General features: G+C 46.0%; 1 protein-coding gene across 1 annotated transcript in view; it reads right to left on the bottom strand.

Annotated features, from left to right (window-relative positions):
• The window catches only part of LOC115131919 (adenylate cyclase type 6-like), a 60,462-nt gene that overhangs the window by 24,620 nt on the left and 9,589 nt on the right, over positions 1-26,253 (bottom strand). The gene's annotated exons all lie outside the window — the stretch shown is intronic.

Genomic DNA, 26,253 nt, shown 5'->3' with positions numbered 1-26,253 from the left:
AAGGGAGGGAGCGAGGGGAGGGAGGGAGGGGAGAGAGATAGTAAGGGAGGGAGTGAGGGGAGAGAGAGAGAGAGATAGTAAGGGAGGGAGTGAGGGGAGAGAGAGATAGTAAGGGAGGGAGTGAGTGAGGGAGGGAGAGGGAGTGAGGGAGAGAGAGAGTAAGAGAGGAGAGAGGGGAAGGAGTGAGGGGGAGAGAGGGAGAGAGAGATAGTAAGGGGAGGGAGCGAGGGGAGGGAGTGAGGGAGAGAGAGAGAGAGATAGTAAGAAAGGGAGTGAGGGGAGGGAGGGAGTGAGGGAGAGATAGTAAGAGAGGGAGAGAGGGGAAGGAGAGAGAGGGAGAGAGAGATAGTAAGGGAGGGAGCGAGGGGAGGGAGTGAGGGAGAGAGAGATAGTAAGAGAGGGAGCGAGGGGAAGGGGTGAGGGGGAGAGAGGGAGTGAGGGGAAGGGGTGAGGGGGAGAGAGGGAGAGCGAGAGAGAGAGCTGGAGAGGACAGATATGGGCCACAGTGACATTAGGCAGATGGCTCCTAGCACTCAGCTCTGTTTACATTACTCTCACTGTTCAAGCAAAAACAGCCCAGAGAGAAGAATGAAACCTGGTATGTGTGTGTGTGTATGTGTGTGTGTGTTTACTTAAGTGGTCTGTGTGTACAGGTGAATGTATGCTGCCTGTGTGTGTCTAGAGAGTACTGTATGCATATATGTGAGGGAGAGTTGACATTGCCTGTGTGTCTTCTTGCTTGTGACAGAGTGTTGTCTGTGTGTATAGTTGTACTATACGGTATGTATGTAGGATCACAGGCCAGGCCTAATTGCTTGCTTTTCTCAAGAGCGAGAGAGCCTGCAGGTTTACACGACAGCACACACACGTACTGTTCAGGAGCTCCACTCAGCACCATCTACCTGTTGTGGGCCTACACCTGTCCCGGTCTACAGTCACACACACACACACACACACACACACACACACACACACACACACACACACACACACACACACACACAACCTTATATTGTCCACGCCACAATACAGTAGGACATACTACTATTGTCTATTAATCATTTCCTGTAGTCAAATGACCTAGTGGCCTCATGTTATTAATACTTTTCATCATTTCATAATTAATAAACAGTATGTCTTTTTTTAAATGCCAAAAAAAACAGTGTTTCTATGACAAACAGTTTTGTCATATTTCAGTCCTCTGTGATGTATATAAAGTGTAATATTGTGTATGCAAACTCAACATTGAATTACTATTCCAACTCTATATCTGACATGGTACAGGTGTCTTTCTTTTTTTTATAAAGCCCGTCACGAGACGCATACTTTTGTTTGAAAGTCGATTTCTTCAAGGCGACCGAGAAGCACCGAGAAGCACCGAGAAGCACCGAGAAGCACTGTTTGTGAACCGGATTTAGCCCACTGCGGTAAAAAGTCTATTACATAGTGATTAGGAGGACCCTCTAAAACAATAATAGTTGTAGTATCTCAGGGGGTACAGTCCATACTCAGTGTGTCACTCTGTAGACAGAGAACCTAATCCTTGGTTATCAAAATGGAGTTACGTAAAACAGTAGTCCCTGATTTAGACAGGGAAAAAGAACAGCGGCAGCAGCAGCAGCAATGACAAAAACAGCACAGGATACATTCAAATGCATTTCAAAAGCCTCTAAAAGGCTTAGCGTGGATGGGCAGGGTCCATCAGTAAATTACCAAATGACTCAATGAATACGCAGCGGAAGAAAAGGCTGACAGACTATACTTGTCTGTCTAAAACCGTACAGAATCTGGTACAACTTTGTTCCTCACAGCAAGAGAACATTCCAGTTGATATGCAGTTACGTTTTGAATTGGTGCATATTGTTTTGTTCAGTAAAGAAATCCAAAAATGCATTGTTGCAGCTCTCAAATATATATATATATATATATATATATATATATATATATATATATATATATATATTTTTTTTTGAATTTATCCTGGAAACCTCATAATCTTGTTTGATTCAATCGCACCTAAACCTCTTTAAGCATTGTGGCATAAACAAGAATGCATTCTTATGTGGATACACTGAAACATACACAATCAACCACTAGCAATTCACACCCAGTCCCCCGGCCCAGGCCATGCTCCACCACGCTGAACTCCCTTCCTCTCCTCTCCTCCTTGAACCCCACCACAGCTCCCCCTGCTCTACATCTGCTCTCCCTAGCCACCGTCACCCTGGAGGGCCAGATGAAGATGAGAGTGAGTTAATGGAATATCCAGGGGGTTTATTTATAAATTTGGTTCCTTTATGATGGATTTAGCTCACCGGTCATTTACTTTACCAGGAAGTCTATTCTCTGGCCCCAGTGTCTATAAACATCGTCTTTTAAGGCCAGAGGAGATCCTTTCAACACATCAGCTCCACCAGGGAAACAATTGTACTGGGAAGGAGAGAGAAAGTCCGAATGTATTTGGAGAAAAGAGACAGCTGCGAGACGAGAAAGACACAGAAAGAGTGAGCTCCTTTGCTTAGCATCATCTTGTGCTAAATAGCGCCTTTCGAATAGTGCCACAGACCACACTTGTGTCCAACATACTCTGCTAATTTGTCTAGAATCCCTTTTCTAGTTGCCCATTTACAAGTCAACCAAGCATTGCCCGAGCCCAACATCTTATACCTTATATGATTTATGGTCAAACAGGTTTCCTTTGGGGAACGCTGGCGGTGACCTAATCTCAGAACCCAGAACCAAATCGTACGCACGCTAAAGCTAGCAGCTGACTATTCTTTTAACTTCTGTCACCAGAGATTATGTGTGACCTAAAACTGTCCTGAACTGAGAAGGAGGACAGGGTCTATGTGGGGCCTCGTGCTGCTTATAAAGGGCGTAGAGGCACATATAAGGCAGAGTTAGAAAGTAGTGCTGAGTGATAATGTTGTTCATTTTTTGGTTATTAAATAAATAAAACTAAACAACTAAACCACAACCGACTGACGTCCCACCCCCCCAATTTTTCTAAAAAAGAAATTGTGAGCCCAAGAGAGAAATCAAATTATTCATGAGAGAAATCAAGTCAATAACTATGTGGGACGTTGGGCTTAAGCAAATATTCAACCTAGTTCAGCACAGAAATGTGGTAATGAACTACAATGACCATGATCCACTGCGCCTGTTCTTTCCTGCTCGGACAGAGATGGACACAACTGATTACATGTAATCTGATTACAAAAACTATAACTGTAATGTTACATTACCTGTGACAAAACATTGTAATCGGATTACATATACTTTAGAAAAAACAAATGATTACTTCTTGGATTACTTTTATATTCAGAAAGGAGGTTTGCAAAAAATATATACAATAACACCTTTATGTTTTCTCAATGACATTCAATTCATTCCACTTATATTTTACATTTTAGCAGACACTCTTATCCAAAGCGATTTACAGTTCCCAGCAAGGACACATATGGTATAGTAGCACTGCAGCAGGCTCATCCCTCCCCTCTTCCTCCCATCCTGCCCTCCTTCTTCCCCCTTTACAATATTCAGCCAACACCCAACACCCAACACTGAGGAACCGATCACAGCAGGGTGCTAGGAGCTCGGAGTGTTTGTGTGCGTGTGTGTGTGTGCATGTGTGTGTGGACGTGTTTGGACCAGACTGGGGAAATGTTGTTAGTCCCCACAAGGTCAAATGCTATTTCTAGAGGGTTTAGGGTTAAGGTTAGAATTAGTGTTAGGGTTAGAATTACATTAAGGTTTAGGGTTAGGAGCTAGGGTTAGTTTTAGGGTTAGGTTTAAGGTCAGGTTTTTGGGTTAAGGTTAGGGTTAGAGTTAGTGTAAGAGTACGGGTTAGGGGTTATGGAAAATAGGATTTTGAACGGGACTGAATTGTGTGTCCCCACAAGGTTAGCTGTACAAGACTGTGTGTGTGTGTGCGTGTGTGTGCGTGTGTGCGTGCGTGTGCGTGCGTGAGCGTGTGTGTGTGTGTGTGTGTGTGAGCGTGACCGTGTGAAACCAGCAACCAGTGGAATCATTTGACACTTAAGCTCGCTTCTCCGAGCATTCCCCCCTCACACCTACTTCCCTTGGGTTACTAGCTGTGACTGTGAGCATGTGATTGTCTCCATGTGCGAGGTTGTTGTTGACTGTTCAGTTACAATCCCATACAGTAAGTCCCATTCGTTAGCTCCTCCCACGCTCTCACACAGACTGAGGTATATAATATTCAAAACAAAAGACCAAAGAAACATGGAAACACCGTATAGTCGACGCGGGCAGGAAAATGTCCTTAAATCAATAACTTATAGGTGTAGCAGATAATAGACCTTGATGACACTGATGATGATTATACTACTAATGATGGTGATGTTTCAACAAAAAAAAAACAATATCCCTCTGTCCTCTCCCCTTCTCTGTAACCCCAGGGCTAAAGGGTTGTGGTTTAGCATTAGCCCTCGATGTGGCGAAGGCCAGTGCCTCACACCTTGGAAGATTCTGACCTGTCAGAGACGCTAGCACCACACAAGGTGTTCACTTAGCAGGCCTTGCCCACATTCCACTGGCTCCCTCCAAAGACCTGCCACCCACTACCCAGGAGGGGTCACTGAGGGTACAGGCCTGGACCTAGAGAGTTAGGGTGGAGGGTACACTGTAACAGGATAAACTGTCAATTATACGGTAATGCTGATTATTATCAGCATTATTATGTTGCCAGTTTGGAGGCCTTTGTTAAGGCCTCTAGAAGTGCAAGTGATAAAAAACACAAAATATTCACTGATATGCTGTAATGTGTAAACACATTACTATAGCAACCAACCTGCTAGCACCAATCCCATTAAATTACGGTAAAACACTGTGAAATCTCCCATCAATGAATTTCATTAATTGATTAATTAATTACAATTACGGTAGCATGTACTTGTTTACAGTACAATAGAGTCAATTATATGGTATAATACGTTGTGTCATTACACAGTACTTGCTTTGATACTATATTTAGATTACAGTAGTGTACTGCAATATGAAATACAATAACTTACTTGCCACTTTGCTGCCTGTAAGTTACTGTCAAAATCACAGCAACCCCTTTTACAGTGTACAGGCTAGGGCCCAGAGAGGATACAGGATACAGACCTGGGTCTAGAGAGGATACAGGATACAGACCTTGGCCCAGAGAGGATACAGGATACAGACCTGGGCCCAGAGAGGATACAGGATACAGACCTGGGCCCAGAGAGGATACAGGATGCAGACCTGGGTCTAGAGAGGGAGGGTGGAGGATACAGACCTGGGTCTAGAGAGGGAGGGTGGAGGATACAGACCTGGGTCTAGAGAGGGAGGGTGGATGATACAGACCTGGGCCCAGAGAGGGAGGGTGGAGGATACAGATCTGTGTCTAGAGAGGGAGGGTGGAGGATACAGACCTGGGTCTAGAGAGGGAGGGTGGAGGATACAGACCTGGGTCTAGAGAGGATACAGGATACAGACCTGGGTCTAGAGAGGATACAGACATGGGTCTAGAGAGGGAGGGTGGAGGATACAGACCTGGGTCTAGAGAGGATACAGGATACAGACCTGGGTCTAGAGAGGATACAGGATACAGACCTGGGTCTAGAGAGGGAGGGTGGAGGATACAGACCTGGGTCTAGAGAGGGAGGGTGGAGGATACAGACCTGGGCCCAGAGAGGGAGGGTGGAGGATACAGATCTGTGTCTAGAGAGGGAGGGTGGAGGATACAGACCTGGGTCTAGAGAGGGAGGGTGGAGGATACAGACCTGGGTCTAGAGAGGGAGGGTGGAGGATACAGACCTGGGTCTAGAGAGGGAGGGTGGAGGATACAGACCTGGGTCTAGAGAGGGAGGGTGGAGGATACAGACATGGGTCTAGAGAGGGAGGGTGGAGGATACAGACCTGGGTCTAGGGAGGGAGGGTGGAGGATACAGACCTGGGTCTAGAGAGGGAGGGTGGAGGATACAGACCTGGGTCTAGAGAGGGAGGGTGGAGGATACAGACCTGGCTCTAGAGAGGGAGGGTGGAGGATACAGACCTGGGTCTAGAGAGGGAGGGTGGAGGATACAGACCTGGGTCTAGAGAGGGAGGGTGGAGGATACAGACCTGGGTCTAGAGAGGGAGGGTGGAGGATACAGACCTGGGTCTAGAGAGGGAAGGTGGAGGATACAGACCTGGGTCTAGAGAGGGAGGGTGGAGGATACAGACCTGGGTCTAGAGAGGGAGGGTGGAGGATACAGACCTGGGTCTAGAGAGGGAAGGTGGAGGATACAGACCTGCGTCTAGAGAGGGAGGGTGGAGGATACAGACCTGGGTCTAGAGAGGGAGGGTGGATGATACAGACCTGTGTCTAGAGAGGGAGGGTGGAGGATACAGACCTGGGTCTAGAGAGGGAGGGTGGAGGATACAGACCTGGCTCTAGAGAGGGAGGGTGGAGGATACAGACCTGGCTCTAGAGAGGGAGGGTGGAGGATACAGACCTGGCTCTAGAGAGGGAGGGTGGAGGATACAGACCTGGGTCTAGAGAGGGAGGGTGGAGGATACAGACCTTGCTCTAGAGAGGCAGGGTGGAGGATACAGACCTGGGTCTAGAGAGGGAGGGTGGAGGATACAGACCTGGGTCTAGAGAGGGAGGGTGGAGGATACAGACCTGGGTCTAGAGAGGGAGGGTGGAGGATACAGACCTGGGTCTAGAGAGGGAGGGTGGAGGATACAGACCTGGGTCTAGAGAGGGAGGGTGGAGGATACAGACCTGGGTCTAGAGAGGGAAGGTGGAGGATACAGACCTGGGTCTAGAGAGGGAGGGTGGAGGATACAGACCTGGGTCTAGAGAGGGAGGGTGGAGGATACAGATCTGTGTCTAGAGAGGGAGGGTGGAGGATACAGACCTGGGTCTAGAGAGGGAGGGTGGAGGATACAGACCTGGGTCTAGAGAGGATACAGGATACAGACCTGGGTCTAGAGAGGATACAGACATGGGTCTAGAGAGGGAGGGTGGAGGATACAGACCTGGGTCTAGAGAGGGAAGGTGGAGGATACAGACCTGGGTCTAGAGAGGGAGGGTGGAGGATACAGACCTGGGTCTAGAGAGGAAGGGTGGAGGATACAGACCTGGGTCTAGAGAGGGAAGGTGTAGGGGGCTCAGGCTAGCAGCTAGCTATCCCTGTTTGGGACCACAATCACTGACTTTCATTCGCTGTTTGTTCACTGTACCCAGAACTGGAACTAATCACTGTAATCCAGAACCAATCCTCCTGGAACATCAGCTTCCTCAATCCAAAGCCACGATCATGCATTTTCCTACATTCTATCCACAACAATCTGTGCAGCCAGGAAAAACAAAGGGGCTGACTTCTACATGCAGAAACCTGAGGCGTCTTAGAAACCTAACAGCCTGGCTTTACAGTAGGACCGTCAGGAACCATATTACTACTAAGGCCAATTTCAAGACATGGACTAAGACATGTAAGCACTAGGTGGGAAAAGTCCATTTAGTGGGACATAACTATACAGGAAGCGGAGAGGAGAGCTGCAGTGAATTTATAAGTCCATTTTCCCAGTGGGAACAGTGACTGATGGGATATTATTGCTGAAACGGGGCCAGGGAGAGAGCAGTCGGAGCGCTATGGCCTTTCTGAAGCGTCTGGAAGTCCTTCAAACATCTGTGTTAGATCAATCTGAGAGAGAACTAGTGACAAAGCAGAACATGAATCATTCTCTATGAGCTTTGCCTCATGTCTACCTGTGTGTGTGTGTGTGTGTGTGTGTGTGTGTGTGTGTGTGTGTGTGTGTGTGTGTGTGTGTGTGTGTGCGGGTGTGTGTGTGTGTGTGTGTGTGTGTGTGTGTGTGTGTGTGTGTGTGTGTGTGTGTGTGTGTGTGTGTGTGTGTGTGTGTGTGTGTGTGTGTGTGCGGGTGTGTGTGCGATTGTCTCTCTTTTTCTTCAGCTATTTCTCTCTCAGTTTTTCTGTTGACTTTTCTTCATCTTCCCCGTCTTTTTTTGTTTCTCATTGGCTCCCTTTTTCTCTCCCTCTCTCACTACCAGTCTCTCCCTTTCCCTACCTCCCTCCCTCTTTCCCTCCCGCTGTCGTGCTAGGAAGGCATCTGCTGGGTTTGTGTATTCAGCCTGGACTCCATGTCTACACAGTTCTCGCCCTGCCCTTATCTGAAATGGCCAGAGCTGTATGGACAGATAGAGGGAGGACCTGCCTATTCCAGTTCTGCTAGCCTGCCTGTCTTCCAGTGACGGCGGGGAACAAAATCGATACAGTTACATATCGGGGTCCTATGTTTAACAATATATTGTATTGTATCTTTTTGACAATATCGCAATATTATGTTTTTGCGCTAGTTGGCTGTAACTGCACCAAAACGCTCGTATTTTTCCTTCATAGGTTGTTCGCCATCTTCTTTTTCAATATTGAGTCAATCTGTTTTCAGCACTTTTATTTCCATAACCGATCAAAACTCATTTTCTAAGGAGCTGTCTCATCGAATCGCAATAAAATCCCAGTATCAAATGACAATACATATAGAATCGAGAGAATCGCAATACATATCGTATCAGTATCGTGACAATATCGTGTCGGGAGGTGCCTGGCAATTCCCATCGCTACTGTACTCTGCACCACCGTTTATCGGTGCAGACTAACCTGTCCACAAGAGATTAGCTGCTGACTGACTAACTAGTTGTCACGTGTGCTCCCTCTCCGGCCTCCAGGTCACCAGGCTGCTCGTTATGGCGCACACCTGTCACCATCGTTACGCACACCTGCATGTCATCAGACTCCCCCTGGACTCCATCACTTCCCTGATTACCTTCGCTATATATATGCCACTCCCTATGGTTCCTTCCCCAGGCATCATCGTTTCTGTTTCAGTTTCATGTCTATGCGTTGTTCGCGTTTTGTATTATGTTACGTTTTATTTGATTCAAATACGCACTCCCTGAACTTACCTCCCGATTCTCAGCGCACATCGTTACACTAGTTTATTATTACCCCTTTTCTATCAAGGCCTCACAAACTCTCAGCGCCATCATTCAGAATCTGAGCCATCGAACAGGTCTGATGGTAATAATACTAATGGTGGAACACCCAAACAAAACCTCCAGGCCAAACCATTATCAGAGAGAGGGGGGGGGGGGTCGGGTTACAGGCTTACAGCCTCCCACACAGTTCCTACTCATCGGGGCTTGAAAAAAACAGTGAGCTTTCACAACGCCCCGGAAGCATCCAAAACGTGCAGCCTCACAAGCCCCTCAGCTGGCCGACCGCAGATAAGCTTCTCTGAACCAGACAAGCGACGGGCAACAACAACAACAACAGAAAACACCCCGTGTGTCCCTCTCCCTCCCACCCATTGCCCCCAATCTCCACTCAAGTGTCCCTCTCCCTCCCACCCATTGCCCCCAATCTCCACTCAAGTGTCCCTCTCCCTCCCACCCATTGCCCCCAATCTCCACTCAAGTGTCCCTCTCCCTCCCACCCATTGCCCCCAATCTCCACTCAAGTGTCCCTCTCCCTCCCACCCATTGACCCCCAATCTCCACTCAAGTGTCCCTCTCCCTCCCACCCATTGCCCCCAATCTCCACTCAAGTGTCCTCTCCCTCCCACCCATTGCCCCCAATCTCCACTCAAGTGTCCCTCTCCCTCCCACCCATTGCCCCCAATCTCCACTCAAGTGTCCCCTCCCTCCCACCCATTGCCCCCAATCTCCAGTCAAGTGTCCTCTCCCCAGCCATTGCCCCAATCTCCAGTCAAGTGTCCCTCTCCCTCCCACCCATTGACCCCAATCTCCAGTCAAGTGTCCCTCTCCCTCCCACCCATTGCCCCCAATCTCCAGTCAAGTGTCCTCTCCCCCAGCCATAGTCCATTCTACATTGGGACTGGTGCCACGTCGGCACAGCTTGTTTTACAGCCCAATGTACTGTTCCTATGACCAGGCCTGTGGATTGGCAGCCGCATTTAGCCGCCATTTTGTCATTTGTGTGGTAGGGGAACAAAGTCGTAGAACAGGCCGACCACTAACGTAAACCATTACCCTTGTCTTAACCTTCACTCGCTAATTCTGCCATTCGGATGGTAAGAAAACCGAGGTTACTAAACAAGAATGGTACAGGCTCAGAATTTGTCACCAGGCAAGTATGCCTATACGGTATCCTTTTCCACAATCTGATGGAAAGGGGAGACAAAAAATGTTCCCCCATGCTAAAATGCAACAATAACTCAACTGTATATACCAGCACAGCCTACTGGGTCTTGACGACATGAGTTGTAGTTGTTTCCATGGCAACCGCCGGACTGAACTGAACACAAGCACCGAGAGAGACACATGATTGGCTAGTGGTGGTGGTGCCTTTTTTTGTTTGTTGTTCCAGTCATTCTCAGAAGTGATGCTAAAACGATGATTCCTTTCTCATGTTGCTCATTGGTCCTTGTCTGCTCTAGGGGGCCTGTTGCAAAGATCCTAGAAAAGCTTGCTGCTCCAAAGGAATGAAAACAACAACTTTCATAAACAGCAAATATCAAATGTGTGAAGTGCCAAGTGTAAAAACGAGACACTAGGTGTATTCTCACCAGCAGAAACCCTGTATATCGGTGTATATGTATAGATCAGTGTGTAATATCTCTTGAAGAATCGCCTGACACCCCTCAAAATGACTAACCACAGTCAGCTCAGAATCCTGACCAGGCAAAAGGAATTAAACCTTTTCCTCAAACTCTGAAAAAACCCACTGTTGTGTTCTTGTGATCCCCAGAAGACGTGCTGGTAAGGATGAGAATCTCAATGTGACAGGTAGCTTTGTTAAAATGCTGCTGTGGCGTTAAACGCACAAATAATTTATCGGGGTGACTGTGTGGGAAGAATGTCGTATTCTCCTCCTTCGATTGCACAGCCTCGCTACCTTATCCTCCTCCACCTCCTCCTGCTCATCTTCTTCCTCCTCCTCCTCCTCCTGCTCATCTTCTTCCTCCTCCTCCTCCACCTCCTCCTGCTCATCTTCTTCCTCCTCCTCCTCACCCATCTCCACCTCCTCCTGCTCCTCACCCATCCCCACCTCCTCCTTGTCCTCCTCTACCTCCTCCTCGTCCTCCTGCTCCTCTTCCTCCTCTACCTCCACCTCCTCCTCCTCCTCACCATCTTCCTCCTCCTCTACCTCCACCTCCTCCTCCTTTTTCTCCTCTTCCTCCTCACCCTCTACCGCCACCTCGTCCTCCTCCACCTCCTCCTCCTCTTCTTCCTCCTCCTCCACCTCCTCCTTCTCTTCTTCCTCCTCCTCCACACCCTCCTCCACCTCCTCCTCCTCCTCCTCCACACCCTCCTCCTCCTCTACCTCCACCTCGTCCTCCTCCACTTCCTCCTCACCCTCTTCCTCCTTCTCTACCTCCTCCTCCACCTCGCATGAGGTATCTTGTTCTACACCCGAATGGCTGTTCAGGGGTTAAAACCTCTGATGACCTGTTCTACACTGCTGAATAGGATGCCATGGGTTAAACAGTGTTTCCTTTAATGTTTCCCTTGTCTAGGGAAACATGGACCTTGGCTTCCCCGTCAAGGTCCAAGATCATACATGTAGGCCTCCTGCTCAAGACCCATTATCGAAAGCTTAATATGGGAATATTCAACAATATTTGTGGGTCATATATTATGAAACACTTAAAAAACACTCACTTATACAATATCTATAGAAAAACAATTACACTTGAGACATCCAGACAGTTGTTAACACAGTGAGAAGCTACAAGTACTCATTTTCCACTTAATTTGTCTAATGAAAGAAATATACTTTTTTAACCATGTCGTGAGGAGTCAAACAGGCCTGAGAAACATTCTGTCTGTCTGTCTGTCCGTCCGGCTGTCTGTCTGTCTAAGTGCCATGGAAAAAATGACCAGCATGTTTGACTTTGTGTGTTTACGTGTAGTACCTGTGTATGTGTGTGTGTGTGTGTGTGTGTGTGTGTGTGTGCGCTTGTGTGTGTGTTGGTGCGTGTGTGTGTGTGTTTGTGCATGTGTGTGCTTGTGCATGAGGGAGAGTGTGTGTTAGTGCGTGTGTGTGTGTGTGCTTGTGTGTGTGTTGGTGTGTGTGTGTGTGTGTGTGTGTGTGTGTGTGTGTGTGTGTGTGTTTGTGCATGTGTGTGCTTGTGCATGAGGGAGAGTGTGTGTTAGTGAGTGTGTGTTAGTGCGTGTGTGTTAGTGAGTGTGTGTTAGTGCGTGTGTGTTAGTGCGTGTGTGGCGTGCTAACGCAGGCATTGCTGTGAGTGGGAGTGTGTGCATACAGAGCGGGATAGAGTGAGTGGCTGATATGACGCAGACTCTGATAAGACTGTTCCATGTGACGCAACACAACGGTTAGCAGAAACGCCTGGGGCTGGTTATTTTTAGGAGGTCTCTGACCTCTCTCAAGCCCTATATCAACAATGTTCACCCGCTACAATACACCAAACCTGCTGTGTCATGGACTCCTGGACAGTCAAGATATATCTATTACAGTATTACAGTTTCAACCACAACACCTTTCTTAAAACAAATAAAAACAAGAAATAAAAACTACAAAGACCAGCAAAAATGTACACAGTCAGTTACAGTTCCACTTTGTCTGTGGTGGCGGACACATTGACAAGAACCCTGCCAACTTTTCCAATGTTTACATCACAACAATGAATCACACAACTATTACGACAATCTCTCAGTGAGATGGTTCCCATTAATGAGCTCCAAGAGGTTACACACACCACACACACCACACACACACACACACACACACACACACACACACACACCACACACACACAGAGGAAAATGTGTTGGCCGTCATGTTCCTAAGGAAAAACAAAGAACGGCATTTCTGACAAAGCCCTTAATGAGAGCCCTGAGGGAGGGTGTCAACCAACAGAAACCAGGGGTTGTGTTCTGGCCCTGTGTGTGTGTGTGTGTGTGTGTGTGTGTGTGTGTGTGTGTGTGTGTGTGTGTGTGTGTAGTTAATTGATTCCAGCTGGGAAAAGAGAAGACTGTGGATTACTGAGAGAGAGAGAGAGAGAGAGAGAGAGAGAGAGAGAGGGGGGGGGGGGGAAATAGGGGGGTGAGTATTTTCTAATTGACTGAGGCTTACTTCCAAAATGTTTATTTGCTTGTTTACAATAAAAACACAGAGAGAGGAGGAAGACGTTTAGGCCTATTTCGCTGGTTTTGACACTAAACATAGTCAAACATAAGAACGAGACTACACTACACACAGAAGCGATAAATGCTATCCAAGTGACACTGCCGGCACGTGCCGAAATGTTATCCATAGGACATATTTGGTTCTAAATGCAGCATCCTTCAGGTCTACATTTAGACCTCTTGCCCTGTTACACAATGTGGATTTACGATGCCAGTAGCAGAGACCATCAGTGGTTATATTGTGCTCTCTCACTCACTGGCGTCTCACTCACAGGAGGCTTGTCTTAGTTCAGTTGAGTCTGCTATCAACAACAGCTGGCTACAGTGAGCTTCATGACCTACTAGCCTTAATACTATTAGTGAAGCTAGACTCTCTCGGACGGCCAGTATGCTAGCTGTTACGTCATGATCGGTGAGACACTTCACTTCATCTTCGACTTCCAGAGTCCACGGGCCACGGTCACTTCATTGTAACAGTTTTTCGTGCTACAAGGTTCAAAGACTTAAGGGCCACATCCCATCCCTCAGCCTCAACCTCTATCCTATGCCTCCGAGGCGGTCCAGACGATTAAGCCCTGAATTTAGCGGCTATGATGCAGCTAAAGGTACTAGCCTAGCATCGGATTGCAAAGCTACCGGTAACTTTACCAAAGTCTACAATCATTTTGGTAATTAACATAATATATGGCAATGTACAGTATATATTTAAAAAAGTATGTGGACACCCCTTCAAATTAGTGGATTCGGCTATTTCTGCTTCAGCCATTGCTGACAGGTGTATAAAATCGAGCACAATTCCCATAGACAAACATTGGCAGTACAATGGCCTTACTGAAGAGCTCAGTGACTTTCAACGTGGCACCGTCATAGGATGCCACCTTTCCAACAAGTCAGTTCGTCAAATTTCTGCACTGCTAGAGGTGCCCCGGGTAACTCTAAGTGCTGTTATTGTGAAGTGGAAACGTCTAGGAGCAACAACGGCTCAGCCGTGAAGTGGTAGGCCACACAAGCTCACAGAACGGGACAGCCAGGTTGCTGAAGTGCGTAGTGCAATAAAAAAAAATTGGGTGTCCTCGTTTTGCAACACTCACTACCGAGTTCCAAACGGACTCTTTAAGCAACGTCAGCACAAGAACCTTTCGTCTGGAGATCCATGAAATGGGTTCCATGGCCGAGCAGCCTCACAGATCACCATGCGCAATGCAAAATGTCGGCTGGAGTGGTGTGAAGCTTGTTGCCGGTCTCTGGAGTGATCACGTTTCACCATCTGGAGGTCCGACGGTCAAATCTGGGTTGGGGGATGCCAGGAGAACGTTACCTGCCCCAATGCATAGTGCCAAATGTAAAGTTTGGTGGAGGAGGAATAATGTTTTTTATGGTTTCGGGCTAGGCCACTTAGTTCCAGTGAAGGGAAATCTTAACGCTACAGCATACAATGACATTCTAGACGATTCTGTGCTTTCGAGTTTGTGGCAGGCCCTTTCCTGTTTCAGCTGGAAAGGTCCATACAGCAATGGTTTGTCGAGATCGGTGTGGAACAACTTGACTGGCCTGCACAGAACCCTGACCTCAACCCCATCAAACACCAATGGGATGGCCTGCGAACCAGGCCTAATCGCCCAACATCCGTGCCCGACCTCACTAATGCTCTTGTGGCTGAATGGAAGCAAGTCCCCGCAGCAATGTTCCAAGTGGAAAGCCTTCCCAAAAGAGCGGAGGTTGTATTATTTTCAACTATACCGCTGCAACTCGTCCAACTATAAACTGTTTTCACAACGGCCACCAGCTTGATGGCAAAATATTTACCACAAGTACACGTTGGCCTAATAAGATAAGTGTAAAAGTGTGTAAAAAAATTAATAAAGGATATTTCATCCTGAAACCCTCATATTAAAACACCAATGGTATTCACTAAGTTGATGGTTTATATTTAGGATAATGTTTTACAGCTTTATTATTTCCATTTTTTTATTTAAAAATCACATTTTTAATTATTATTTCATACATTTGACATGTGATAAGGCCACACAAGAGAGCCAGAGATAATTACAGACCTGTGATAATCGGATCCGGTCTGTAATACCAATTTGTTTCAAGCAGACGTCCATAGTCCCCGTGCTCAAGAACGCCAATGGCTCTCGCCCCAGTAGCACTCGCATCTGTAGTCATAAAATTCTTTGAAAGACTGGTCATGGCTCACATCAACACCATCATCCGAGAGGCCCTGGACCCACTTCGATTCGCATACCGCCCCAACAGATCCACAGATGACGCAATCTCCATTAGAGGTTGGCCGATTAATTAGGGTTAGGGTTAGTTTTCAAAACAATCGGTAATCAGCATATTTGGACGCCGATTATGGCCGATTACATAGAAATCCACGAGGAGACTGCGTGGCAGGCTGATCACCTGTTACGTGAGTGCAGCAAGGAGCCAAGGTAAGTTGCTAGCTAAGCATTAAACATATCTTAGAAAAAACAAATCAATCAATCTTAACATAATCACTAGTTAACTGCACATGGTTGATGATATTACTAGGTTAACTAGCTTGTCAATTACTAGGTTAGCAATGCTGTGCCTGTTAATTTATCATTGAATCACAGCATACTTCGCCAAACGGGTGATGATTTAACAAAAGAGCATTCACATCAGGGTATATGCAGCAGTTTGGGCCGCCTGACTCGTTGCAAACTGTATGAAGACCATTTCTTCCTAAGAAAGACAATAATTAATTTGCCAGAATTTTACATAATTATGACGAAAGGTTTATTCTTTCAGTGAAATACGGAACCGTTCTGTATTTTATCGAACGGGTGGCAACCCTAAGTCTAAATATTGCTGTAACATTGCACAACCTTCAATGTTATTTTTTCGAAATGATCGTTTCCGGATTTGACCATATTAATGGCCTAAGGCTCGTATTTCTGTGTGTTTATTATATTATAATTAAGTCTATGATTTGATATTTGATAGAGCAGTCTGACTGAGCGGTGGTAGGCAGCAGCAGGCTCTTAAGCATTCATTCAAACCTGCGTTTGCCAGCAGCTCTTCACAATGCTTGAATCACAGCGCTGTTTATGACTTCAAGCCTATCAACTCCCGAGATTAGGCTGGCAATACTATAGTGCCTATAGCGATGAGCGATGAGACAAGATAGTAGCTACTAACAATTGGATACCACAAAATTGGGGAGAACAAGGGGTAAAATAAAAATAAATAAATAAATTATAATAATACATTTTTAAAACTTCTTAACTGGGAATATTGAAGACTCATGTGTAAAGGAACCACCGGCTTTCATATGTTCTCATGTTCTGAGCAAGGAACTTAAACGTTAGCTTTTTTACATAGCACATATTGCCCTTTTATTTTCCAACACTGTGTTTTTGCATTATTTAAACCAAATTGAACATGTTTCATGATTTATTTGAGACTAAATTGATGTTATTTATGTATTATATTAAGTTAAAATAAAAGTGTTCATTGAGTATTGTTGTAAATGTCATTATTACAAATATATGTATAGAAATCGGCCGATTAATCGGCATTGGCTTTTTTTTGGGTCCTCCAATAATCGGTATCGGCATTGAAAACTCATAGTCGGTCGACCTCTAATCTCCATAGCACTCCACACTGCCCTCACCCACTTGGACAAAAGGAATACCTATGTAAGAAGGCTGTTCATTGACTGCAGCTCAGCATTCAACACCATAGTCCCCTCCAAGCTCATCACCAAGCTCAGGATCCAGCAACTAGATCCTGGACTTTGGGACGGGCCGCACCCAGTCGATAAGGGTAGGCAACAAGACATCCGCCACATCAACACGGGGGCCCCTCAGGGGTGTGTGCTTAGTCCCCTCCTGTACTCCCTGTTCCCCCACGACTGCGTGGGTGAACGACTCCAACGCCATCATCAAGTTTGCTGATTATACAACGGTGGTAGGACTGATCACTGATGACGAAGAGACAGCCTATAGGGAGGATGTCAGAGACCTGGCAGTCTGGTGCTAGGACAACAACCTCTCCCTCAATGTCAGCAAGAAAAAGGAGCTGATCGTGGACTACAGGAAGCGGAGGGGCAAGCACACCCCCATCCACATCGATGGGGCTGTAGTGGAGTGAGTCAAGAGCTTTAAAATCCTCTGTGTCCACATCACCATTGTCCAAACACACCAACACGGTCATGAAGAGGGAACAACAATGCTCCTTCCCCCTCAAGAGGCTGAAAAGATTCGGCATGGGCCCTCAGACCATCCAAAGGTTATACAGCTGCACCATTGAGAGCATCTTGACTGGCTGCATCACCGCTTGGTACGGCAACTGCAAGGCATCCAGCTGCAAGGCGCTACCGGGGGTGGTGAGTACGACCCAGTACATCACTGGGTCCAAGATCTCTACCATCCAGGACCTCTATACCAGGCGGTGTCAGAGTAATGCCCCAGAAATTGTCAAAGACTCCAGCCACCAAAGCCATAGACTGTTCTCTTTGCTATCGCAAGGCAAGCGGTACCAGTGCACCAAGTCTGGAACCAACAGGTCGCTGAACAGCTTCAACCCCCAACCCATAAGACTTCTAAACAAGACTGCTAAATAGCTCATCAAATAGCTACCTGGACTACCTTGCTTCAACCTTTTTTTGCACTGACTCTCTTGCACTAACTATGCACACACACTGTCTTCTACCCACACACACTGACAACCCAACACACACATTCACAACATGTGCACACATGCATACTGTCGCCACACACACACTTTCACACTCACCACATACCCTGCTGCTACTGTCTATTAGCTATCCTGTTACCTAGTCACTTTACCCCTACCTATATGTGTAATGTGGTGCGTGCTGGTGAAAGGGAAGTCAGGCACAGGAGAATGAACTTGGTTAAAAAACGGAGCTGTTTAATAAACATCAAAAACTCAGAGAACCAAAGTATACAAAATAACAAATAGAGCGTTCAAAACCCGTCGCACAACAGAAAATACAATCAACACCTACATACAACAAACAATCTCCGACCAGGACATGAGGGGAAACAGAGGATTAAATACACATCATGTCCTGAATGGGATTGGAACCAGGTGTGTAAGGAAGACAAGACAAAACCAATGGAAAATTAAAAATGTATCAATGATAGCTAGAAGGTCGGTGACGTCGACCTCCGAACACCGCCCGAACAAGGAGAGGGACCGACTTCGGCGGAAGTTGTGACAATATGTACAGTACATACAGTGCATTCGGAAAGTATTCAGATACCTTCACTTTTTCCACATTTTGTTACGTTACAGCCTTATTTTAAAATTGATTAAATAAATTAAATCTATGCACAATACCCCATAATGACAACGCGAAAACAGGTTTTTCATTTTTTTTTGCAAAGGTATATAAACAAAAGGAATACCTTATTTACATAAGTATTCAAAGCCTTTGCTATGAGACTCGAAATGGAGCTCAGGTGCATCATGTTTTCATTGATCATCCTTAAAATGTTTCTAAGTACAACTTGATTGGAGTCCACTTGTGTTAAATTCGATTGATTGGACATGATTTGGAAAGGTACAAACCTGTCTATATAAGGTGCATGTCAGAGCAAACACCAAGCCATGAGGTAGAGGGGAGTTGTACTTAGAGCTCAGAGACAGGATTGTATCGAGGCACAGATTTGGGGAAGGGTACCAAAAATTGTCTGCAGCATTGAAGGTCCCCAAGAACACAGTGGCCTCCATCAGTCTTAATTGGAAGAAGTTTGGAACCACCAAGACTCTTCCTAGGGCTGGCCACCTGGCCAAACTGAGCAATCGGGGTGAAGGGCCTTGGTCAGAGAGGTAACCAAGAATCCAATGGTCACTCTGACAGAGCTCCAGAGTTCCTCTGTGGAGATGGGAGAACCTTCCAGAAGGACAATCATCTCTGCTGCACTCCACCAATCAGGCCTTTATGATAGAGTGGCCAGACAGAAGCCGCCACTCAATAAAAGGCACACGACAGCCCGATAGGAGGCACCTAAAGGACTCTCAGACCAAGAGAAAAGATTATCTTGTCTGATGAAATCAAGATTGTACTCTTTGGCCTGGATGCCAAGTGCTACGTCTGGAGGATTGAAATCTCGCGTCTTGTGACGGCCGGCCGCCCAACAACCTGCCCGCTTGACCCTAATTCCCTCCTCTCTTCTCCAGACCATTTCCGGAGACCTTCTCCCTTACCTCACCTCGCTCATCAACTCATCCCTGACCGCTGGCTACGTCCCTTCTGTCTTCAAGAGAGCGAGAGTTGCACCCCTTCTGAAAAAACCTACACTCGATCCCTCCGATGTCAACAACTACAGACCAGTATCCCTTCTTTCTTTTCTCTCCAAAACTCTTGAACGTGCCGTCCTTGGCCAGCTCTCCCGCTATCTCTCTCAGAATGACCTTCTTGATCCAAATCAGTCAGGTTTCAAGACTAGTCATTCAACTGAGACTGCTCTTCTCTGTATCACGGAGGCCCTCCGCACTGCTAAAGCTAACTCTCTCTCCTCTGCTCTCATCCTTCTAGACCTATCGGCTGCCTTCGATACTGTGAACCATCAGATCCTCCTCTCCACCCTCTCCGAGTTGGGCATCTCCGGCGCGGCCCACGCTTGGATTGCGTCCTACCTGACAGGTCGCTCCTACCAGGTGGCGTGGCGAGAATCTGTCTCCTCACCACGCGCTCTCACCACTGGCGTCCCCCAGGGCTCTGTTCTAGGCCCTCTCCTATTCTCGCTATACACCAAGTCACTTGGCTCTGTCATAACCTCACATGGTCTCTCCTATCATTGCTATGCAGACGACACACAATTAATCTTCTCCTTTCCCCCTTCTGATGACCAGGTGGCAAATCGCATCTCTGCATGTCTGGCAGACATATCAGTGTGGATGACGGATCACCACCTCAAGCTGAACCTCGGCAAGACGGAGCTGCTCTTCCTCCCGGGGAAGGACTGCCCATTCCATGATCTCGCCATCACGGTTGACAACTCCATTGTGTCCTCCTCCCAGAGCGCTAAGAACCTTGGCGTGATCCTGGACAACACCCTGTCGTTCTCAACTAACATCAAGGCGGTGGCCCGTTCTTGTAGGTTCATGCTCTACAACATCCGCAGAGTACGACCCTGCCTCACACAGGAAGCAGCGCAGGTCCTAATCCAGGCACTTGTCATCTCCCGTCTGGATTACTGCAACTCGCTGTTGGCTGGGCTCCCTGCCTGTGCCATTAAACCCCTACAACTCATCCAGAACGCCGCAGCCCGTCTGGTGTTCAACCTTCCCAAGTTCTCTCACGTCACCCCGCTCCTCCGCTCTCTCCACTGGCTTCCAGTTGAAGCTCGCATCCGCTACAAGACCATGGTGCTTGCCTACGGAGCTGTGAGGGGAACGGCACCTCAGTACCTCCAGGCTCTGATCAGGCCCTACACCCAAACAAGGGCACTGCGTTCATCCACCTCTGGCCTGCTCGCCTCCCTACCACTGAGGAAGTACAGTTCCCGCGCAGCCCAGTCAAAACTGTTCGCTGCTCTGGCCCCCCAATGGTGGAACAAACTCCCTCACGACGCCAGGACAGCGGAGTCAATCACCACCTTCCGGAGACACCTGAAACCCCACCTCTTTCAGGAATACCTAGGATAGGATAAAGTAATCCTTCTCACCCCCTTAAAAGATTTAGATGCACTATTGTAAAGTGGCTGTTCCACTGGATGTCTTAAGGTGAACGCACCAATTTGTAAGTCGCTCTGGATAAGAGCGTCTGCTAAATGACTTAAATGTAAATGTAAATGAGGATACCAAGCACGGCTGATTACCTGGCCAATACCATCACTACGGTGAAGCATGGCGGTGGCAGCATCATGCCGTGGGGATGTTTTTCAGCGGCAGTGACTGGGAGACTAGTCAGGATCAAGGGAAAGATGAATGGAGCAAAGTACCTTGATGAAAACCTGCACCAGAACGCACTGGACCTCAGACTGGGGCAAAGGTTCACCTTCTAGCAGGATAACAATCCTAAACACACAGCCAAGACAACGCAGGAGTGGCTTCGGGACAAGTCTCTGAATGTATCATGTGGTAACCAAAAAAGTGTGAAACAAATCAAAATATATTTTACATTTTAGATTATTTTAAGGAGCCACCCTTTGCCTTGATGACAGATTTGCACACTCTTGACATTATCACGACCAGCTTCATGAGGTAGTCACCTGGAATGCATTTCCATTAACAGGTGTGCCTTGTTAAAAGTTAATTTGTGGAATTTCTTTCCTTAATGAGTTTCAGTCAATTAGTTGTTTTGTGACAGGGTAGGGGTGGTACACAGAAGATAGCCTTATTTGGTAAAATACCAAGTCAATATTATGGCAAGAACAGCTTGATTAAGCAAAGAGAAATGACAGTCCATCATTAATTTAAGACATGAAGGTCAGTCAATCAGAAAAATTATTCAAATGCAGTCGTAAAAAACATCAAGTGCTATGATGAAACTGGCTCTCATGAGGACCTCCACAGGAAAGGAAGACCCAGAGTTACCTCTGCTGCAGAGGATAAGTTCATTAGAGTTAACTGCACCTCAGAAATTGTAGCCCAAATAAATTCTTCAGAGTTCAAGTAACAGACACATCTCAACATCAGCTGTTCAGAGGAGACCATGTGAATCAGGCCTTCATGGTCGATTTGCTGCAAAGAAACCACCACTAAAGGACACCAATAATAAGAAGAGACTTGCTTGGGCCACACCTCCAGGCTGTGTAAGGGCTATTTGACCAAGAAGGAGAGTGATGGAGTGCTGCATCAGATGACCTGGCCTCCACAATCACCCGACCTCAACCCAATTGAGATGGTTTGGGATGAGTTGGACCGCAGAGTGAAGTAAAAGCAGCCAACAAAGTGCTCAGCATATGTGGAAACTCCTTCAAGACTCTTGGAAAAGCATTCCTCGTGAAGCTGGTTGAGAGAATGCCAAGAGTGTGCAAAGCTGTCTTCAAGGAAGAAGAATCTAACATATAAAATATATTTGGATTTGTTTAACACTTTTTGATTACTGCATGATTCCATATGTGTTATTCAATAGTTTTGATGTCTTCACTACTTTTCTACAATGTAAACAAAAAAAATAAAGAAAAACCCTTGAATGAGTAGGTGTGTCCAAACGTTTGACTGGTACTGTATGTAAATGGGTTATTTCAGTTTTGAATGTTTAATACATTTGCAAAAAAACAACAAAAAAAAAAAGTTTTTGCTTTGTCATTATGGGCTATTGTGTGTAGATTGATAAGGGAAAACATAACAAAATGTAGAAAAGGTGAAGGGGTCTGAATACTTTCTGAATGCACTGTAGCTACCTCAATTACCTCGTACCCCTGCACATCGACTCGGTAGTGGTACATAAGCGTTGTTATTTTTACTCGTTATTGTTATCCGTTATTCACTGTGTATTCATTCCTTGTGTCATTATTTCGATTATTATTATTGATTTTTTTTTTAATCTTTAACTCTGCATAGTTGCATTTCGCCGTTAGTCTACGCCTGTTGTTTACGAAGCAGGTGACAAATAAAATGGGATTTGATTTGCAGCATCCAAAAGGGCCTACTAGATGTCTTGTGATAAATTACACAACGTCTTTGAAAGATACCAAAATTCTGGTAGTTTATTGGTAAACTTCTAAAGTTTCCAGTAATATATCCTCCCTTTGTAACCGTAGTCTAGAATTTGGGGGTATGGTTTGGCCTGGAGACACCCTGAATTGGCCTTTACCTCCCCAGACAGCAGTAAAGCTATTCCAGGATTTTCATAAAGCCTGAATAGCAATTATTACAGTGTTTAAAAACGTATAAGAGTTGCATTGGGATTTTCACACACACGTGCACGCACACACAGCTGCTACCCACTAAGGTCTTTACATTGAACCCTCCATTATTGTAAATGGAAACAATATGTGCAGTCCCTTCAACCTATACAGAAATGCACACATGTACCCACGCACATGGCACAGGCACACAAAACACACACATACATACACAAACACACACATTATATATTTTTTTTATCACTTTGGTACAAGAATGTGGTCAAATTTCACAACTCAAAACAGATCATTGAAAAGGCTGTATTTTCAAAACTCTAAGCACATTTTCAATTGACTAAGTACAAACACACAAAATCACACAGTGACCTTTTCACCAAACCTAATCAGTGTTTCATCTAGAAATTCCTTTCATATAAAGTAATTGCCTTTTTCAAGGTGAAATGCTCACAATACTTTTCATATGACTCTCTTCTCATTTGTTTCAATACATTTGACCGTCACTTAATCCAACAGTGCTTAATGGTTAACCACTTAACTGTTTGGTAAACCTATAGACTTTCAACTGGTTTGTCTACTATACATGGATTTTGAGAACTACAGAAATAGAACGTGTGTTTGTAAAGTATAAACATCTATGATACATGATAACCCTACATAATGACTACTCGTTATTGCTAATTGATTTGGTCATCATATAAAAGCAGGTATGTGAACACTTGCAATTTCTTTCAACATGGAACAGGATAGACAGCAAGGGAGAGGAGGAAATCAAAGAGCTCGTGTACAAGGGGCCCGTCAAAGAGGTGGGCATGAGCCCTGAAACAAAGAGGTCAAAGAGGTGGGCATGAGCCCTGAAACAAAGAGGTCAAAGAGGTGGGCATGGGCCCTTTCAAAGAGGTCAAAGAGGTGGGAATGGGCCCTGTCAAAGAGGTCAAAGAGGTGGGTATGGGCCCTTTCAAAGAGGTGGGCATCAGAGAGAGGGAGGTAAACGGCATGGAACTGTTGTGTCTAATGAAGTCCGGGCCATCTTGGTTGACCATGGGGTAAACAGAGGCTTGCCAGATTAGTCCCCCCCCCCAATCTGAAAAGATCATCTGTCAATTCGAACGTGAGAACATTTCACCAAGAAAAACGTCTGCAGGATATGCACTACGCTTTACCAATATATTTACAGTAGATAACATACTGTAACGCATGTAAGTTCCCAAAACATGCTACATTATTCTTCCAGTATGATCTATTGACAGTATACTATGTTCTAACCTCAGAATTGACAGAACACATGGTTGTGTCCGTGGCCGTGAGCTGACCGACCAGCAGGAGTGGGCAGCGGTGAAAATGGTAAGGGCCAGGAATGACATATGGCTTCCGAAATAGAGCAGGCCAATGAGGAGAATGATGACACCTTTGGCCAATGTGACATCCCTCAGCCTACCAACAATCACCTGCCTTTTGAAGAGGCAGCAGGTATCTATGAAACACATTTACCTGGTGCCTTTCGAGAGAAACAACAACCGGGTGAAACAATTGCGGGCCAAGTATGTTCAGGTACACCACTATATACTGTATTACACTTACTGTTTGATGCACATGCTACTTGACCACTCCATATTAGAACTATATTGTAAAAAATAATGCCACAGATGTCTTAAAATTGAGGCAGCGTGCAATTGTCCACCAGAGCTGTTGCCAGATAATTGGATGTTCATTTCTCTACCTTAAGCTGCCTCATTTTAGAGAATACTAACCAAAATATATTTTTAGAGGGTGATGGTGCTTGAGGCTGTTGTGAACCATCACAAGTATATCTTTGTCGATGGAGTGGGCTTCAACCTGGCCAAAACGCCGCGCCGTGGGAGGAACCACATCGGCCAACGGGCGAACGTCCAAGTGCCTGGACAACGTGGGGGAAACATCCCCATGTGCGCAGCTATCTCTGAAGATGGTGTGTGGTAGGACGTAGGCCATTACTTGGATCCTGCAATGCTGCACACCTCATTGTGTTTCTCAATGAAATTGAGCAGGCCTGTCAAGGTGAAGGGGTCACCTATGTCATTGTGTGGGACAACGTCAGGTTCCATCATGGAGAGGTGGTTCACGCATGGTTTCGGACTCATCTCCAATCTGTAACCCAATCTATACCTGCCCCCATACGCTCCTTTCTTCAACCCTATTGAGGAATTTTTTTCAGCGCGGAGTTGGAAGGTGTACAATCGCCATCCCCATGAGCGTGTCACCCTCCTTCTGGCCATGGAAGAGGCATGCGACGACGTCAATGCAGACCAATGTCAAGCTTGGATTCACCATTCCAAAAGGTTTATCCCGCAGTGCATGAACAATGAGGACATTCACTGTGGTGTGGATGAGAATTTATGGCTAAAGGCTCAAGACATGTCTTGATGCAAATGAATGCGTGCTAAATGTTGTTTTATTTTCATTCATTTCATTTGTTTCATGTCATTTCGTACATGTGATTACATACAGTACACCAATGACACAATTCTATCTGAAAAATAACATGTTTTTTTTGCATTAATGATTGTAGAGAATGTCTCCCTTGAGGTCACTTTTGATTACACATTGGATAGATATTATTGGGTAATGTAAGTATTTTAGCATATTACTTTCAGCACTTCTAAGGGCGATTTAAAACACGTTTCTTGCATCGTTGGCTATTGGATTAACTGGTAGTTAGAACGACTAAATTGAAAAGGTATCCTTATGTTGTGTTTTGGTGATTAAACCCATGTTCTCATTACATTTCACAATTAACGTATGTTGAATAAATGGTGGTGTGGTGAGAAATGTTTGCAATCCAAATGAATGCACAATGACAGGTTTTGAACGAAGGACTGGCTGCGTTACAAGTGTGAACAGTTTGGAGTTTTGTACTAAGAGTTGTGAAAATGTACCACATACTTGTGAAAACACTGCCAAAGCGATTCAATTTTTTTGTTGTAAAAAGGCTCCACTGCCAGTGAGTGAAGAAGAGATCTTGTTTCCACATAGACCATGGCAGAGCAAAGGCCCAAACACATCCTGGGTCTAGATTTCTAATCCAGCCCATGTTCTCAGCAGGGGGGCTTGGATCAGTGACAGGCGGAGTGAGGCCAGCCACGCATGTGGCAGGCAGGCAGCATACCCTACATCCTAATTATACCACAATGTCATTCCACTATGTGTGTGTGTGTGCGTAAAGATTTCACAAATTCATTATCTGTAGCTAACGACGCCAACAGAAACCCAGCAAGGTTAATGAGTTATCGG

Source organism: Oncorhynchus nerka, linkage group LG7, assembly GCF_034236695.1.
Source record: "Oncorhynchus nerka isolate Pitt River linkage group LG7, Oner_Uvic_2.0, whole genome shotgun sequence".
Lineage (NCBI taxonomy): Eukaryota > Metazoa > Chordata > Actinopteri > Salmoniformes > Salmonidae > Oncorhynchus > Oncorhynchus nerka.
The sequence above is the reverse complement of the archived record's forward strand: the minus strand, read 5'-3'. Positions and strand labels throughout refer to the sequence as shown.